Source organism: Macaca nemestrina, unplaced genomic scaffold (genome assembly GCF_043159975.1).
Source record: "Macaca nemestrina isolate mMacNem1 unplaced genomic scaffold, mMacNem.hap1 Scaffold_78, whole genome shotgun sequence".
Taxonomy (NCBI): Eukaryota; Metazoa; Chordata; class Mammalia; order Primates; family Cercopithecidae; genus Macaca; species Macaca nemestrina.
The window spans coordinates 164,456-182,077 of record NW_027257869.1 but is presented as its reverse complement, the minus strand read 5'-3'; positions in this window follow the sequence as shown (position 1 = coordinate 182,077).

Genomic DNA, 17,622 nt, shown 5'->3' with positions numbered 1-17,622 from the left:
TGTGGCGCGGTGGACGAGAGGCGTGGGCTGCAGTGTGCACAGTGGATGAGAGTGAAGCTATTTCCATCGTGGAGGGAAACACACAGGAAACAATTTAAAAAACTGATCATCTAGCTTGAATGAGGTCCAACAAATTCAGTTTGCAAAGTTTAACTTCCAAGTTAACTTAGTAACTTTTCCCCTAAGTCATTAATTTAGTAGCTTATGTTTATTGCCTAAAGCATAATAGTCATAAATTCTAAAATGAATGACTAAACATGTAATAATTTAGGCATACAGCACCTGAAGGGAAAACTGCCAGTATGCTAAAATATTGGATACAGATGCTCAAAAAATATAATGTAGCATTCTTACAATGCATGTGCTTTTAGCATGTAACTTGGTGAGTAGTTTTGAGCTCTATTTGTAGGAATGTGTATCTTGAATACTTTAGGACACCACTGGAGATGTGTGCTTGAGAGGTATAAATACTGAATGTTCTTCTCCCTTCCTTTAAATGAAAAACATTAGCTCCCTTGATTTTTATTTTTATTTTTTGAAGTGGACTCTCACTCTTGTTGCCCAGGCTGGAGTGCAGTGACGCAGTCTCGGCCCACTGCAACTTCCGCCTCCAGGGTTGAAGTGCTTCTCCTGCCTCAGCCTCCCCAGTAGTTGGGATTACAGGTACCCACCACCATGGCCCGCTAATTTTTGTATTTTTATTAGAGATGGGGTTTTGCCATAGTGTCCAGGCTGGTCTCAAACTCCTGACCTCAGGTGATCTGCCCACCTCGACCTCCCAAATTGCTGGGATTACAGGCGTGAGCCACTGCGCCTGGCCAGCTCCCTTCTATAATGATTTATACAGTTGTTTTTGCTTTTTGTTTTTTCGAGACGGTGTCTCACTCTGTCGCCCAAGCTGGAGTGCAGTGATGCAAATCTGGGCTGACTGCAGCCTTCACCTCCTGGGCTCAGGTGATCTTCCCACCTCAGCTTCCTGAGTTGCTGTGACTAGACACACGTCACCATGCCCAGCTTTATTATTATTATTATTGGTATTTTTAGTAGAGACAGGGTTTTGCCATGTTTTCCAGGCTGGTCTCGAGCTCCTGGGCTCAAGCAATCTCCTGGCCTCAACCTCCGAAACTGCTGGGATTACAGGCGTGAGCACCACATTTGGCCCATTTTTTTTTTCTTCCAGCATTAGGAGTCGACTTTCAGAAAATCCTTCAACCTTGCAAGCTTAATTTTCCATAAAAGTATTCCTCTAGGATAAAAACAAGACACAAAGAAGTACGTGTGGACTGCAGTTAAAAATTTTCAACACAACTTAGCTTAGGAAAGTTGACATTTACAAAGAGCAGGGGGCCCGTTCAGTGCCTTCTAGGCAGTGGGAATGGCGGTCTGTGGGCGACCCTAACATGTGCGGCGTCCTGAGACGTGATCGTGGTGTTCACGCTTTTACCGAGAGCTTCCCGGGAGTACCAGAGGCTGTTCTTCTGCAGTCGGCCAGCCAGGCAGCAGCTGCTGGAGAAGGAACAAATAGCAAAAGACAGATGTGCACGGTGTTATTGTGGCAGAGAGGTTAAAACCAGGGTCACTTTGTTCTTGCAGTTTTAAAAAACTAATAATGAAGTCCTTAAATATGTTTAGGATTTCAAAGTAGTTGTGGGTGTGTCTGTGTGTCTAGCTCCCGTTCGGGTGCTTCCTGCGAAGAGAGCTCAGAGACGCCACCTTTCCTTGATGAGGTGACAGGGCCTGGAGAGGTGTGAACCCCGTGGTGGGGGGATGACTGACCTGGGGTGAGGCTGGGTCAGTGTGGGGATCCAACCCCACTCCACATTCCTGTAGGGAATCCACAGTTCTAAGTCTTTATGATAGGGGTAAAAATAACCTGGAAGAGGTGTTATTTTTTAAGAAGTAAGTGCCATGCTCTTTTTTCCTCATACTTTTCCGTGTTTAAGCAGCATTGAAGGATAAGGCACTAGTAGCATGTTGTTTTGGAAACAATGTTGTTGGTTATTTTACGTTGAATATGGTACTAAGGTTGCCTGGTAACAGAAGTTTTCCTTAAACAACATGGAACTCTGTTGAATCTGTTGCCCCATTGGCTGAGCCGTCTGAAATCAGTGCAGTAGCAGCTGAAGAGGCCTCTTCCCCTTGGAGGAAGCCGCTGGATTGGCAGGAGGCACCGCTCTTGATTTGAGGGAGTGAGGCGCCTTTGCAGGGACCCCACGTGGCCCCTGCAGCTCTCTCCTGCCCCCTGCTGGTTGGCCAAGCAGCCTTGCGACAGTGTGCTCAGTGTGAATGTTCACTGGGGCAGGCCGAGGCTTTTGTTCCAGAAACACTGACTTCAGAAACGGCCGGCTGTGTGTGTTGAGCATGGCAAGAAAGACTTACGTGTGTCTTAAACCTCTTGAACAAAGCAAGTTGATGTTTCAAATGCATCTCAAAGGCTAATGACTTTGCTATGATCAATATTCAGGAGAAAAGAGGGTTTGATGAAACAGAAAGACAGGAGTGGCAAGTGACGTGCTTGTGCCCCGTATGACTAAGCGATGTCCTGGCCGTTCCACACCACGGCCTCTGAGCAGCCAGCCTGCAGATACTGGGTCAATTTAGATATCCCTGATCTCTGCAGAGGTTTGATCAGGTAGCCCAAGAGCAGATAAACACAAACGCTGACTGGAAACCCTGGCACACGGAGACACTGGAAACAGCAAGCTGCTATTAACATCATAGTAAGAGACAGTCGCCTGCTCTCAGGGGTGTCAGTTTCTTTTGCTTCTAGACGTTCATCTGCGTTACAATACAGTTTTGCTCAGTTTATCCCCATTACTCTACTGTCTTCGCTGTTAAAGTCTCAGCCAGCACTTAGCTCTGACACTGCAGGAGTTTCACTGTGCGGCTGACCAGGCCTACCTGGCTTGGCTGTAAAGCAGGTGAGATTTTCCGGAAGGCAGTGACGAGAACCCGAGGCAGGAAAGAGCATTGCTGGTCTACATAGGGCAGTGCACCTGCAGCAGAGCATGTACGTGCACGTTCAGGCTAAACAGGTGTAGGAAAGAAGAAAATCACCTACAATTAGTCACTTAAAATGCCACACACCCAACCCTTGAGACCCTAGCACATAGAGTAGTAGTGGTCTTGGAGATGGCAGGTGTGCTGAAGTCTGACTTTCTCACTTAGCTTTTCCAGCAGCGTTTTCCTCATCTCTAAGCTGGGGCTAACAACTGCCACGCGTAGATTTGTGCATGGAACCGTGCGTGTAAAGTGGGGTAGCCCCCAGGACCTAGGAAGGACTCGTGGTCAGTGTCGGTGGTCATGCGTGCTGTACGGGTCCCCCAGGAAGATGATTGCTACATATAACTCCCTCCGTTCAATGTCACTGAATGTAAAAGGTGGGACATTGGCTTCTGATGTGTCTGGTTTGCTGCAGGCCACGCTGCACCCCGTGGTTCCTGAGCCCTGAGCTGAAGTACATCCTGCTGCATCGCCTGTGTCGCTTTTGCTGTGTCACTTAGAGCTCCTGCCCTGGGAAACTTCCTCGCGCCTGACGAGCACCACAGTTTGCAGCAAGACCTGTCCAAAGCGTGGACTGCGAGAGCCCCGCTGTGGTCCTGTCCTCTCCATGTTGGGAGCGACTCTGTGGGGTTTGTCGGCCCTTCTCTCAGGTGTCCTGTGTCTCATGGATCAGCCGACGAGCCCCGTCTGGAGGAGCACTCTGCAAAACGTTGCCGGCCACCCAGATCTCCTAGCGCAGAGTGAGGCCACATCTGCAGACTTGACCGCACAGAGTCCCGAGGCATTCGGCAAGAAGGGGAATGGGATGTGTGTGAGATCCCACTGCGGAAGCCGGCTCTGCTCCGTACTCTGCGTGCGGGGTGCCTGATGTTCAGACCTGCTGTGTCTATCGGGGGCCATGGCGGGGTGGTGGGAGTGGGGGCAGGGAGCAGCGCGGATGGATCCAGGAAAGGACTTAGTTGAATCCCAGCTGCCCACATACCTGTTGCTGGTCTTGGACAAGGTCCCTAGTTTCTCTGGGCTTTCGGTTTGATTGTAAGACTAGGACGCCGCCCCAGTCTGAAGATGTCGGTGTGTGCGGGAATGTCTGGCGCAGTCACCATGGGTTTTCCTTCAGCCTCCTCCGTGCCCCTCCCTGGGTCAATCAGTATCCATGCGTGCCACAAGTAAATTACAGTCCCTCCGAAAATCCAGTTGACCCGAGTTTTATGGTCGAGCATGGTGAGTGTCCTTGCCAGGAAATGCCACTAGATGTCTTGGGCCTGCTCCTCTACCTCCACAGCAATCCCCGGAACAGGCTGGTTCAGGACGTGGGAGGTGGGAGTCGGTGTTGTACCTAGGACAGGCTGAAGTCAAAGGCTCATTTGCTCTGTGAGGGGTGATCAGGATGACACATCAAGTGGAGCCCCATGGCTGACCCTGGAGGTGGACGGTCGGGTCGGATTGGCTGCCCTCCAGCACGTGTTTCGAGTGATGCCTTCCCTGGGTTACGCAGCCCTGATCTGTAGCGCACAACTTCCCAGCTCCAGCCAGTCTGGTCTTGCCGTCTCCTTCCAAGAAGGTAGGTGCGGCGCAGTTGCCTTTAAGCGGCTCCTTCTGGACACCGCAGGGCAGCAGCAAGCAAGCATGGGCGACTTTTTTCTTACGTTGACCACAATACGCGGGGCCAGCTTTGCACGATCCCATTCAGCATCACACGTGTGCATCGGCCACTCACCTGTCCATCTGCCACAGACAGGCTTGCACAGGACCATTGAGTGGCCTTTACGGCAAAGAGCCTAAAGGGCTCACAGGAAACCTGGACCCAGCGCAATGGTAACAGCGCAGCAATACCTGTCATTGATCAAGGGGTATTCTGGGCCCGACATGGTGTTAAGTGATCCAGTTCGGTTAGCACTCTTAGAATTAACCCCCTTTTGCCTATCGGGAAATCGAAGACGGAGGGCATTAACGCCAGGGAGCAGGGAGTAAGGGGACACACAGAGGGGCTGAGGGGCTGGGCATTCTGAGCCCACGGATCTGCCCACAGGCCCCGGCTGCACGGGCACCAGGGCTGCTGCTCTGGAGGGGATGAGGAGCTCTGGGGAAAAGATGGAGCCTGACGTGGGTAAGATTTGGATATTTTCAGAAGAGATTTTCAGCCTGGTATGAGGGTGTAAGTGACTGAATCGGAGTGATGAGCCAGATAGCCCGGCTGCGGGAGCTCCCCTGTGGGGTGAGGGAGGAAGGCCTTGGGGGCGTGTGGCTGAGCAGAGGCGCTGGGTCGCCAGGAGCCGCCGCGGGTTTGGAAAGGGGGAGAAACGCAGCGCCCTGCACTGCAAGGGCACCGAGACGTGGTTGTGGTTCTTCCTGACCGTGACAGGCACAAATGGTGCTGATGGTGGAATGCACGGAGTTTGCCTTCAGAGAACTCCTGCTGTCTTTTAAAACCTGGGCCTCTCATTTAAACTTGGTGGCCTCAGGTGAATGGTCAGAAACAGTTTCTGATGAGGTTGCAGAGACTGTGCATGGCCTCTGATTGTGCACATCCTGTGATTGTGTATAGTCTCTGATTGTGGCCTCTGGCCTCTTTGTGGCCTCTGATTGTGTGGGTCTCTGTGTGTGGTCTCTGTGCAGCCTCTGATTGTGTGTGGTCTCTGATTGTGCTCAGTCTCGGATTGTGCGCGGCCTCTGATTGTGTGCGGCCTCTGATTGTGGGTGGTGTGAGTTTCCCGGGATTAAGTAGATGAGCCTCGTGCTGGGGCAGGTGGGCCTTGTGTTGGGCATGTGGATAAAGAAGTTTAACCCATCTCCTCTTTGAGAATGGCAGGGCAGTAACAAAGGCGGTTGATTTATACATGGCCATCCTCGTGAGGTGAGGACCTGAAAGGTTTACTGCTTTCCCGGAAAGCTGCTCTGGGCGTCACCATCACTGATCATGGACAGCAGCTCAGAAGCCCCCTTAAGGTGCAGGGAGGGACCGGCGCTGGTCCTGTCTGTGCCCAGGCTGCTGGTCACCCTGACGGCCAGGCGATGGCTGCCTGTGCACGAAGCTGGGGTTAGAGTGAATTTGGGCAGTGTCGGCTTTGATTTAGGTCAAGACTGATCAGTCTTCCTAAAATACTAGCCATGAAAGCTTTCATAGATTGTAGTTCTTTGGGAGATTTATATGTGGTTTTTAAAGCACAGGGCCCATGGCCAGTGTTGAATTACATTTTGTTCAGTGTAACTGACAGGACACTGGACCTGAGTCTCAGGCCTGCCACAGGGTTCAGGGAGCTTCAGAGAGGGCGATGTTTGTGCTCAAGTTTTCGCAGATGGGATGGGACATGGGCATGGGGCTGGAATGCTCTAACCTTCAATCTTCAGTCATCGGTATCACCTGTGCACACGCATATCGTTTTCAAAGATGGACAAGCTTTTGGGAAATATCTGAAGACTTTTCCAGTTTTGAAAGAAGCCGGGATGACACTGGAAACGTCAGGTGTCTTGGCTGCTGATCAGGTCCATCACCACGCACATGGTCCCTAACCTGGCCCACCTCTGATCATGCACAGCGGGTGACGAGGTCCATAACCTCACACTTCTGTGCACAGCAGGTGACCAGGTCCCTAACCTCAAAATCTTCTGATTGGGTGCAGCTGGTGACCAGGTCTGCAACTTCGCATGGCTCTGATTGTGCAGAGCTGGTGACCAGGTCACTAACCACCCACACCTCTATTCATACCCAGCGGGTGACCGGGTCCATCACCTCACACCTCTGATTGTGCATAGTGGGTGACCAGGTCTGGAACCTTGCACACCTCTGATCGTGCACAACGGGTGACTAGGTCCATGACCTCACGCCTCTCTGCACAGTGGGTGACCAGGTCCATAACCTCACACCTCTGATCGTGCACAGCTGGTGGGCGCAGGACCCACTTCAGTGAGGGGCTGACTTCCCAGGTGTGAAGGGGGAATGCTGTGTGGCTCGCTAAGCCCCTCCATGCTTTGGGGCTCCAGGCTGTGGCCGGCAAGTAGGAAGTTGTCCCAGGAGGCTGCTGTGTGTTGGGGATGGGAGGCAGCTGCAGGGTGGAAGTACGATGTTGTCGTAGGGGGCCACTGTGGGGGGGTGGGACGGGAGGCAACTGCAAGTTGGAAGTAGGATGTTGTCCCAGGAGGCTGCTGTGTGTGGGGGAGGGAGGAGGCAACTGCAGGGTGGTGTGGTGGTCCCCGTGCCACTGATTTCAGGTTAAAATAGAATGTGGACCTCTTTTTACCATAGTTTTTAATTACTCCGCTAGTTTGTGTTGCTGTCTCTTGCTATGAAGTCCACAGTCTGATGTCTCTGTGGTCCCCATGTTTCCCTTCTGCTTGTGTTACCCGATCCTGTGGGTCAGCTGTGAGGAAACCACTCTCCACTCCTCATCTGGAGTGGTCTCGAGCTGGGTGTGCTGGTCTCCTTGTGGGCTAAAGTGTTCTTCTGTTACTGTTTTCTCTGTTTCTTGACCAAATTTAGCAGACTTGTGTATGATGCAAACACTTTAAAAAATGTCTTTTGCCTTTATGAAAAAAACACTTGCATTGCTTTAAAATGAACCTTTCCTGTGTCTCCATCCTTCCTCACAGATTGCTCTGTGTTAGAAACTCGGTGGTGTGTGCGCTTCATGGCCTCATTCCATCAAGCACTGTAACCTCTGATTGCAAAAGTGACTACACTCAAGGCAAAAAACTTTGCAAATGTTGAAAAGAATGAACAAAAACAATATATTGTTCTCTTGTCATCCTGAAATGGCTACTCTTAATATTTTGATGTAGTTCAAACTACATCAAAGTCTCACCTACTCCTGTGCCAATATTCATCCTTCAGCTCTGCCTCCGTTCTTCCTTTCTTTTTTCATGCTATGGGGTCTGCTTTGGAGATGTTATCTACTTTCATTCTTCCAAAGTCAAGCTTCTAGCTTTGGTTGGAACTGCAGACCCATTTACCCATTCAGCAACTACTTTCTAAGCACATGGATAGTCACTGAGAATACCGTGGTTCACCAACATGACTGCAGCCCCTGCTCACACGAACTTGCGGCCTGATGGGGAGAATGGGCACTAATATGACAATCAGTCTAATGGGTTTCTGATGAAGAATTGAGGAAAGCGCACCAAAGAAAGGGAAGCGGGGTTCTCTAAATTTATGCTGTAAAAGAATCTGGCGTATCTTGGGATGAGAGGTAGAAAACCGATGCATTCTGGAAGGTATGATCCCCTTGCAGTCTGGAGAGAAGTAGAGGTTGCTTGTTGAGGGGGGTGGAGTGTAGGGACACCACGGTCTAAACAGAGATGGGGGTGCGTGCAGAATGCCTCTTGCAGCAGGAAACAGGCACGGGCAAGGAAGTAAACACGGGAGAAAGTGGCACAAGACAAGAATGAAGGCAGGCAGGCAGGGGCTGGGAGATGATGGTAGATGCTTTATTCTCTTAATAACAGCAACAGGATGCTGTTGAAAGCACTTGAGGGAGGTGGGGAAGTGCGTATGACATGTTTTGTGTTTGTAAAATTATCACATTGTCTTACCAAACTATACTCCCTATTTTTTATTTTTAAATTTTACTTTAAGTTCTTAGATACATATGCAGGTGTGTTACATAGGTATACATGTGCCATGGGGGTTTGCTGCACCTGTCAACCCATCATCTAGGTTTTAAGCCCTGCATGCATGAAGTATTTGTCCTAATGCTCTCCCTCCTCTTGCCCCCACCCACCAACAGGCCCCCGTGTGTGTCGTTCCCCTCCCCGTGTCCATGTGATCTCATTGTTCAACTGCCACTTATGAGTGAGAGCATGTGGTGTTTGGTTTTCTGTTCCTCTTTTAGTTTGCTGAGAATGATGGCTTCCAGCTTCATCCATGTCCCTGTAAAGGACAGGAACCCATTCTTTTTTATGGTTGCATAGTATTCTGTGGTATATACGTGCCACATTTTGTGTATCCAGTGTATCATTGATGGGCACGAGATATCCTCTTAACATGTGCTCCAGCAATTGCACTCTTAGGTATTTATCCAAAGGAGTTGAAAACTTGTGTTCACAGAAAAACCTGCACATGGACATTTATAGAAGCTTTAATCATAATTGCTCAAACTTGGAGGCAACGAAGAAACCAAAATGTTCTTAACTAGGTGAGTGGATAAATAACCTGTGATATATCCAAACAATGGAATATTCTTTAGCACTGAAGGGAAGTGAGCTGTCAAGCCATGAAAAGACACGTAGGAACTTTAAACATGCACGGCTACACAAAAGAGGCCCCTCGGAAGAGACTAAATACTAAAGGACATCCCGAAAAAGGCCAGACTATGGAGTGAAAATGTCCGTGCTTCCCAGGTGTTGGGAAGAGGGAGAGATGAGGAGGTGAAACACGGAGATTTTTAGGATTTTAGTGCAACTGCTCTGTACGATGCTATCATGGTGGATACATGTCATGACATATTTGTTCAAACCCATAGAACAAGCACCAAGACGGAGCCCTCATGTAAACTGTGGACTCTGGGTGACAATATGTCAACGTCGGTTCTTCAATTATTACAAATGCTCCTTCTGGGCAGGAGTGTTGTTAGTTGGGGAGGCTGTGCACGTGGGGGAAGGGAAGGCATATAGAAGGTCTCTCTGCACCTTTCCCTCAATTTTTCTGTGAACGTGAAACTGCCTAAAAGATAAAGTGTATTTTTAAAAAATAAAGGAAAAAAAGGAAACAAAAAGTCCTCACAAAAATCAAAGGAGAAAATGATCACACTGGGTGCTTCAGGTCAAAATGGAAGAACAAGGGCTGTATTTACCATCCCACCTGATGACTTTTTTCTCACTGCTTTTCAGCATTTTGCTGGAGTCTAGTCAGTGCAATAAGGCAAGTTAAAACATATAAAATGCACTCTTATTAGAAAATAAGATTTAAAACTATCTGTATCTGCAGGTGACGTGATCACCCGTGTGGAAAATCTCCTGAAATCACAAAAAGCCACTAAAACTAATAATAATAAATTACTTACTAATAAGTGAGTTTGTGTTTAGCTTGTATCTTGCAAACTTTCCATAAGCAGTATTTATCTCTTTATACACTGGCAAAGAAATAATTGGAAATGGAAATTTACAAAGTAATATTAAGACTAAATCTGACAAAAGATGTGTAAGATCTATGCACTGTAAAGCAGGCAGTGATGCTGAGATAAATTAAAGAACTAAATAAATGAAGTGATATACTGTGTTCATGGATCAGCAGGCTCAATATTGTTAAGATGTCAGTTCTGCGCTTGTGGATCAGAGGTTTAATGCAATTCCAATCAAAATCCCAGCATGATTTTATTTTATTTTTTTTCAGTAGAAATGAACTAGCAGATTCCAAAATGTGTCTGGAAATTTAAAGAACCCAAAAGAGCTAAGACAACTTGGAAAAAAAATGGTGGAGGACTTACCTGAACTATCAAAACTGGGTTAATGAAACCTCCTAGAGGGTCTAGTAATAATCTCACAAACATGTTACACCTATACATAGTGGATTTTTGAATCAAGGTTCAAAGACATTAAATTAGAGAAAGGACGATAATGATGATAGAAGGATTAAATACTACAGGCCAAAAAGAGAAAAAAGAGCTCCTGTTAAATATCTTCACATTGTTGGTGTCACTCATGCAATTCAATTCACATTTTGTGTGTCTAAAAGTTGAACAGACTTCTTCATTCTCTTTCCCCAATTCACTCCACAGAGATGCTGATGTCTTTCAGTGGAACTTGGAAGTTTGCTCTTCTTTTTAAAATGACTCTTAGATACTGTTTATGCAAGAAGTTGTGGGACTCTAACTTACAAATACTGTTCTAAACCTTGGAATCACACGTTTCCCTTTTTCTCTACTTATCGTTTCTAGTCAGTTTCCCATTTCCTCTTCTTCATATTTACACTGCATTCCTTTTAGTTCAGGCTCTTGTTACCCCACTTGATCTCTTGATGTGGTCACCTGAATGTCCTTCATGTTCCAGCCTCCTGGAATCCTTCCTTCATGACCCTGAAGAACTGCCCTCCAGCCCCGCAGGTGTGACCCGGAATCAAGGATCTCAAAGCCGAGTGGGATCTGAGAGGCTATCTAGACCAATCCTCCATTACAGACGTAAACCTTTTGATGACTTCACTTCAGAGCCCAAAATATTTGCACTGCAGGCAGAATCACCTAAATCACTTAATGTGATGTTCAGTCTTCCCGTGGTATCTTCCTCTCTGCATCTCCCTACTTTCGGTCAGCCATTTCTCACTCATGACACCGAACCCTTCATTCACATCACATTATTGTTCTTCTCCACACACACTTGTTTGTTTTCTGCCTGGGTTTTTTGTTACATTCTTCCCTCTACTGGCAATATCATTTTCCAAGATCTGACTACAGAATTTTAACGTATTCCTCAGAATGACTCACATATCACATATTCGACCAAATGGCTGCAGATTCTGTCACTTCCTCTCTTGTCCTATGGCAACCTGGAGAATCTTCTTCTCTTAGCCAATAGGATTTATCATGGTCCTTCTTTATCTTAACAATAGTTTAGCAGGACTGAGAACTGGGAAGTAGATTTTTCTCCCAGGGGTGAGAACTGTCTTAGTTTAGCAGATCTCCCTGGGTCTCCATTCTGGTTGTAGAAAAGCAGCCCATAGGGCATGGTGGGGAGGAGAAGAAGGGGAACTAAGCTGTGTTGCATGAAGATGGACAGTTGTGACCCTTACTCCAGGGTTGGGAGTTGAGGCCCCTAGGAAGGAGAAGCTGTAAGGATGAAGACGAGGCATAAAAAGTGATGCAGGCTGGGTGCGGTGACTCACGCCTGTAATCCTAGCACTTTGGGAAGCCAACGTGGATGGATCACGAAGTCAAGAGTTCAAGACCAGTCTGACCAATATTGTGAACCCCTGTCTCTACCAAAAATACAAAAATTAGCTGGGTGTGGTGGCACATACCTGTAGTCCAGCTACTCGGAAGGCTGAGGCAGGAGAATCACTTGAACCCAGGAGATGGAGGTTGCAGTGAGACAAGATCATGACACTGCACTCCAGCCTGAGTGACAGAGACTTCATCTCAGGAAAAAAAAAAAGTGATGCATAGTAACAAGACTGCCCGAGGAGAAGAGGCAATCAGCAACCTTCTCCAGGGTGGGATGGCTGAAGACCCTTTAAGAACAAAGGTGTCTACTTTCCTTCTTTAGGATGCTCTATCGTGATTTAATGAACCCTCCCAATCTACTGTATTCAGTATTTGGCATGAGTCAATTTAGGGGAATTCTAGAAAACATAGCTGGCTGATATCAGGTTAATGTAGATTGGGAGGTCGGGAAAAACCCCAGGAGCCACGTAGGAAGGACAATACGTGAAAACAGAAGAAACTTGGAGTCAGTTCACCCTTCAAACAAAATCCAGTTTCCAGAAGACATTGTGAGGGCTGCTGGGTCTTCCTCACCTGCAGATGGGGGATTCCAGATAATTATTATACTTGAATCTCACAGGATGGGGTGATCACCACCTGCTCTCAAATGGGATGAGTTACACTATCTTCTATCGGGAGGCGGTAAATAAGAGGTTAGGTACACGTCTGTAGTCATCACAATTTTGTCAAGATTGCTATTTTTACTTCCATGTCATAGATGGGGAGCCTGATGCTTGTGGAAATGATTTGCTCAGGGTCTCACCATTAAAAGTGGCAGAGGAAAGATTCCAACATGTTTTAAAAGCTGCAAACTGAGCTGACTCCCATCCATGCTGTCATACCGACTTTGAGATTTCAATCCTCCTGAAGGCAGGAAACTTATTCCATTTGCTTTTATACCCTCCATAACACTAGTGAGCAAGTTTTGCTCAAAGTAACATGGAATATTTTGCTGACTCAAGGGGAAAAAGTAAGAGACTTAAATGACACCATCACAAGTCAACCTTCAAGGAACAGAGACATTTAGCATTAGCTGTCTCAGTCAAATCAACATAGACATGCACGTTTATCCTTCACATGGCAGTAAGACAGCAAACACAATTGAAAAAATGAGCCAAGTGTAAAAAATGTGTCACAAAGGGATGGATTTAGACAGGAGAGCAGTGAAGTAGGTTATAAAATGGTCAGCATCATCCATTTTAATGAATTATTAGCTGAAACATGCAAAGCATTTAGGATTTCTGGGAGAAGTGTACAAACACACCAAATGTTTGTCCGACATTTTCTTCACTGCTGCCGTCTTTCCACAGGGCTGGAGATGATGTTAACCAACGGCCTTGGGAGGAGAGATTGCAGCTGAGCCCACACCCTCTCCAACTCCTTCAGACTGTTTCTGTTTTTGTAGACTTTACCATTAACAACAAATCCTAAGATTTACTCAATCAGTACAGCAGTCATTGGCCCGAGTTCAAATTTCTGATTCGAAGGAATCTGCACTCTGCCTGCCAGGATCGACTATTAATGGCTTCGTCCATAGAGGAGCTGTGTCTTTGCTCACTATGGAACAGTATTGAGGCTTCGAAAGGGGTATTTTGCTGGTCACCTCCTTGGTCATCCTTCTGCTCACCAAGAGCAGATACTGTTCTCAGCCCCTTACATTTACAAGGTCGTTTAATTCTCACATAGCCCTTTCAGATAGATGCGACTATTACCCCCCTTTTACAGAGGAGGAAACCGAGAGGCAGAGGACATAGGTGAATTGTCCCAGATCACAGAGCTGGCTATGGAGCTGGGACTTGCACCCGGCCAGCCTGGCTCCAGAGTTCACTGCCCTCCTCCTGTACAGCACGTGTGACCTGCAGTAATCACCGCCCAAACAGGCAGGCACTGCGGATAGCCAAGCACACCTCTTCCGACTTCAGCACGGAGGACGGTTCGTTTTCATTCTGGTGTTCAGCTCAGGACTGTTTTTATCACAAGGACGCACCACCCAGAAAGCTCAGTCATGTGCTGTTACCTTCTACGGTCATGGTTTTCTACTTTTTGGCCCCATTTTCCTGAGGACTTGGCCTGCTGGGACGTGAATGATGCGTTACTACTGTAGAGACAGAGGTTCAGGTCTAGTGGCACAAACAGCGACGGACCCCATGGAAATGCGGGCGTGGCCCCTCCATCCCAACAGCCTGCATGGCTGCTCCATTCTGCTCCCATCACACACATCCCCACACAGCCAAGCCCCTTCTCCTTTCCCCCACTGGATTCATCAAATCAAACCTCGCTGTCCTTGGAAAATGTACCATTAATTTACTTACTGCCCAGTAAAAAAGCACACTTCCAGTTAACATGACACCCCCGCTACGATAGAACAGCCCTAATTCAAACATGACGCAGAGGAACAGAGGGAGGAGGGGTCGAGGACCATCCTGGAATCGGCAGCTGTTTTCTGGGGGAAAGCCTCTGTCCCCCCTGAGCCCGACACTTGTGCCACACTATCCCCATGGTGTCTGAAAGCTCCATGAAGACAGGCTCACTCTGACCCCTTCACACCCACAACGCCAAAGAGGAGCAGGTGTTCAGGAAAAGTCTCCTGCTAGTGCTGAAGACAGGAATGATTCCTCGTGGTGCCCAGAATGTCAGGAGAAAACAAGGCACCATGTGGACGCCTTCCAGGTGAATTCTGGAATGACTCTGCCGAATGCCAGTCATCCTTTTTCAGAACAAAACCAATACCGGAAAACATGTGTCGCCAGCAGAGAGATGGTCCTTTTGATGGCTTACAAACACACCTACGTTACGCTGAATTTATCTCAAGCCACCCTCTCTGTGCTAATGTAAAGTCTCCTTTATTAACCAGTAGCCTTTTTCATCTGGTGCTTTATTAACAAGCAAGACGGTCCTGTAACACTCAGGCATTGTTGAAAACGTCAAATGGAAGCCTAGAATCCTCTTCCGTGCAGCTTCACTGCAAAGTATTTTGACGTGAGCCAAATCGTGCTATTCCTACATCTCCATGGGAAACTCAAGGCTTCATCAAGGAAACGCAGCATCATTTCTGCTAGGCACAGAAATTGGTGGGGTGGGCATGGGGTTGAGGGAACATTACATAGAAAGCACAACGCGATAATCACCTGCATGAGAGCCACACTGGCCGGCAAGCCCCGGTCGGCTCGGTCTCTACACAGTCACAGACGTGAGGCCTGGAGGGCAGACACCTGGCACTGCTGACCACCCCAAGGTCGTGGCCTCTGCCCCTTCTCTGCTGCTCATCAGTTCCAAGCTTCTGGCAACACCGCCTGCTTCCCCCACTGCCTCATCGACTCTTCGTGAAAAGCAAATGTTGCCAGGATAGCTTATGAGTACATTTGCCAGGAAAGCAGCTCCGATTGACGCTGAAACCCCATTCTCACACCCCTGGCAGCTCCCTTGCCCCCGATGTGCACATGCTTGCAGCTCTGACCTTGCTCAGTGTCCACACAGGCTCTGTCCACTGGAGAGCCAAAGGCAGACTCAATGTTGAGTCAGAAATACACAAAGAGGGTGAAGGTTACGAACTGCCTGCCTGCCCCCCAAAACACAGGTTGAAATCCTCACCCTCAATGTGATGCTGTCAGGTGGTCTTTGGGAGGTGATGAGTTCCCGAGACTGGAGGCCCTTGAATGGGATTTGTGCCTCACAAAGGGGCCCAGCAAATCCCTCACCCTCCCATTGTGTCAGGGCCAGAGAGAAGGTGTGTGCCAACCAGGAAAGAGCCCACACCAGAATCCACCCGTGCGGCACCCTGATCCTGCCTTCCAGCCTCTAGAACTGTGAGAAACAAATTCCTGTTGTTCATAAGCCACTCAGTCAATGGTGTTTCATTACTGCAGCCTGAGCTGCCTGAGATGATGATGCTTACCGCCCTACAGAAACGGCTACTCCCCTCTCCCAGAAAGAGGGGTTTAATTAAAATCCCTGTCTCTCCTCGCGGCCACCACAGATCTCACTCCCCCACCCTGTAAGCCAGCAATTGCTAGGATTAAAGGAAAATGAGGATCGTTTTAGACCAGCCCCTCCATATCGGTCTGAAGCCTGTAACTTTGCCCACTTCCACGGTGGCCGTGTCACTGCATTGCCCATGTCAGCTCTGTGTCTGCACTGGGTCCCAGGCTCTGCACAGACTCCTCTAGCTGGCCATCCAGCACAGCCATTTCCCCTTCTGCTTTGCAGGTTGTCCTTCAATATCCAACCCCCACCCCTCTGCAACCCAAGGCCTTCCGATCCAGGCATTCGGGGTGGGCTCAGCCATGTACTGCCGTCCTTGACTCAAGTAAACCAGGCCCAAGGCGTTGGCACCAACGATCTACTGGCTGTGAGGTCTGCACAGCCACTAGCTGCCCCAGCCACACCAGGGCCCGGGAGGGGAGGCAGAGGAACCTGTGAAGCTGCCAACAGCCATACGGGGACAGAGGCCCCTGGGATGAGGAGGATGCCATGGAAGGAAATTCAGAGAAAGAAAGAAAGCCCCAAGGCTGGACGGGTCATGCCCAAAGCCTACACTGCTGAATTTTCCAGGTTTCTGAACTCAATCACTGACCCACACAGCACGTGTTTCCTGAGTGCTGACCCCGCGTGGCATTGGATACGGCAACAAAGTAGGAACCTCACCACCCCCCTCCCCGACACATACACAGGGCCTCCGTCCTGGCGGGAAATCAGGCCTGGGGGCCCAGTTGGCACCGCGAGCCAGGGAAGGGGGCCATTTCAGATGGACAGTGGGTGCAGCCTTGCCAAAGCCTAGCAGTCACCTGCACTGCCACAGTCAGGCTGAGTCCGGATCAGCCGCACAGAAACCTGACCCTCTCAAGGGCACGCCTGAGCTCATTAGGGACAGACACCGTCTCCTGCTGATCTCCAACACTTTCTCTGCATGTCTAGTTACAAACGGACGACGCAGTCTCGGAAGCACAGCTGTGACTCTGGAGACAGATCCCAGGCCTCCCCCTGCTCCTCTCCGTGGTGCCATTGATGGGGAGGGGCCAGTATGGCCGCGAGGCCCCATACCCACAGCCACCCTGCCACGAAGACACGGGCCTTCGACGGTTACTTCTGCCAAAAAACCCTGCTGCGTCTTGGAGCACACCATGGTGGGCGGGAAGCTCCACCTGGAGAAACAGCCATGCTTCTCCCCAGAGCCAACGGAGGGCACTCCCCACCCTGCATTCAGCAGATTACTTACATTCTGGAAAACATCTGAGTTAATGGGGAACAGTAAAATGAATAGGTCACGCTAGAAAGTTTAGAAGGTTGTGTGGAGTCTCAGGAGGTCCAAAGATTTCTGAACCAAGACTGCTGCGGTCAACGAGCTTACAGGGAAAGTTTCCACACGGGCCTTCAACAAGCAACGCTCAGCAGGGAGGAGCCACGTTCTGGGCAGAACCTCAGAACAAGAACATCGGACACCACAAAGTCACAACAGAGCCAACAGCAACTGATATACAGCGCTCTCCTAAGATGTGTGCTTCACCTGCAGAAAGTCACCACACATTAAGATGGGGGAAGAAAAGGATAAGGCTAGAAACAAATTTGAAATAATTTCTGCATACAAAAAATTTCTATATCCACTGGTTTTCTTTCTGGGAGTAACAACTTTTACATGAGATGCACATCCCAGTTGGAAGGAGTTTGGGTTTTCCGTGGCCAGAGACAAGGGCTCTCCAAGAAATGTGAACCTCTT